The following is a 2,613-nucleotide window of genomic DNA, read 5'->3' as shown; positions in this document are numbered from 1 at the left end:
CAAACTATTAAATATAGGTATATGACATATTAAATAAAAGTTCAAGAGTTTCGTAAAATCTATCAGAAAAAATGATAATATATAGGGTGTCCCATTTAAAAAAAAATTGAGATTTTTTAATTTAGTCAAGTAGTTGAAATTCATAAATCTACTTTGAACATCCTGTATCATTTAACTAAAATATCTTTACATCTTTTTCTTCATCTCTATAAAACTCTCCTTCCAAATTTTGGTAGTCCAACTTCAGAAACAATGGCACGACTAACAATAATTTTTTACCTCACTGCAATTTCAAATTTTTTGTTTAAGCAAATTGAAATATTACAAAAACTATTAATCTTAGGTATATAACATTATATATAAAAAAGTTATGGAATTTTACGCAGTATATAAAAATAAAATAAAAAATAGGGTGTTGCATTTAAAAAAACATATGTTATATCCGCCACACTTTTTTGAAGCGCCTTGTATACTCTATAATAATTTTAAAATGTGTATCTTAGCCTTCCCTATAACTTTTATATTAAACTTTTTTTGTAAACCTCGAAACAAATGAGATAATGGACTTTACTCTATCGTTGATTCACCCTGTACTAATTACTCAGCCAAAATAATGTATTGTTTGAACAAAATTAAGCTAAAATGCTAATTATTCTAGTTGATAGTGGCAGGCCGTCACAAGATAAAATATAAATTAAATAATTGTACAACAAAATCCACAGAACTTCTCTATTCAGGGAACGAAATAGGCTTTATCGATGGCAAAGCCGACCGCCATTGTTAAAAGTTTGAATAGCGATGAATTTGCAGAATTAACCACCCAATCCATTTAATGTGTGGTTTATTTAGAAAGAACATTTACAAGGGCCTCATACAGAAAAGGAATAACAAATTACATTAGTAAATTAGAACTGTTAATATTCTGCTCAGGAGTTTTGAGTTCTCTATTACATGTTGTAACGTTTTTAGTTCGTTACATGTCTTTTTTAAATATAATATATGATGTCTGGCCTATTATCACCGGATTCCCTCTCGTTCAAGCCGGATAGTTTATTTGACGCGTAATTTTTACGTTCCCTAGCCAACCCTGTTATCGTTCGACACAACCCTGTTATTGCTCTGAGGAGGCGCTGTCAACATCGCTTCTGTCAACTGTCTCCGTGCTTAACCTCACTTTGTTTGACGCTCTGTTGTATCCCAGGTTTTGGAAATGGTGATTATTTAAGTCTTGCTGTATAATTTGAATCAGCTGCTATTTCGAGGCTACAGGTAAAGATGAGTTATTACCTTTTATAGATTCGATATTATTATTGAATATTTTTAGGGTAGAGTTACGGATGTCCCAACTTGTATTTGTGTTTTGCTGGCACGTTGGCGTCCCTTTTCTTTTGTCCTCCAGAATGTCACATGGAAGAAAGGACGTGTTGTTTATTATTTATTGAGCCCTCGGAAGTATTTCGAGGTAGGTTTATTTTGTTTATTAGACCTTGTTTGGTTTTAAACAAGAGTTTCATATTTTTAGGGTCCAAGGTACGGACTATTTCCAAGGTACGGACTGTGTCCAAGGTACGGGTAGTGTCTTATGTACAGACATTATCTTATATACAGATGTCCTGTGGACGAGTGTCCCCAGTAAGAACGATTCTTTTTCTTACATATAAGTGCCACAGCGTGGATGTAGCTTGAGTCCCATGCTGCTTCGTTCCCAGCTGTAAGCTAGTTAGTTACGGCTGTACCAATTTATGGTGCCCTCATTCTGGCCCCTTTGGTTGTGTTGGATGGCTGAGTACAGAGATGCGAGACCACCTCACGCTGTTACTGTTTAAAGCAAGATTACATAAAGAACAGCTAAGTGTAGATTTAAGTTATAGTTTTACATTTAACATTTAAAACATTTACAGTCTTAAACAGTAACGTACATTTTAAATAATATCGTACAGACTATATTTAGTGGTTAGATTATTAAGAACATTTATGTCGATTCAGTAGTTACAATGTGATTTAGATTTTAGGTTTCATTATATTACGCCTTGTAATAGTATTACTTTCTATAGATATTATTATTGTGCTATATTCACAGATGAATAACGAGACATAGATTCTAGAATCTACAGGTTGCAACATATCAGATTTAACACCGCATAAAATTTAACAATTTAAATAAAGTAATGCTACTTTTCTTATATTTTCTATAACGTTACTCGCATTGTATTTTTTCATAGTCTTTTCATAGAACATATTTAATATTATTTACATACATAGTTTTACTCAACAAATAACCACTATAATAATTATTAAAATTGTACAATGCTATTTGCCATCAGAATTCATCATGAATAAATATAGTCATTAGTTTTAAGTAATATACAACTGTGTTTTCTTTCTCTGTACATGCCTGGCGCCCAATATCTATTTTTTTGTTTATTGTTATTAATTAGTTTTCTTTCCAGTGAAATACCTTATCCACGACTGCTCTCCGATGAAAAGCTGCCGTTCGCAGTGGTAGTTGTTTAAAAATCGCTACAATGTATATAGGAAATTTATATTCCAAAAAATAGTCACTGCTAATTCCGGGTAGAGACGAATCCAACAAATCAAAGATTATTAATATCG

This window comes from Sitophilus oryzae, unplaced genomic scaffold (assembly GCF_002938485.1).
Source record: "Sitophilus oryzae breed Bouriz unplaced genomic scaffold, Soryzae_2.0 scaffold_850_pilon_pilon, whole genome shotgun sequence".
In the NCBI taxonomy this organism is placed as follows: Eukaryota; Metazoa; Arthropoda; class Insecta; order Coleoptera; family Curculionidae; genus Sitophilus; species Sitophilus oryzae.
This window is presented reverse-complemented; position numbering follows the sequence as displayed.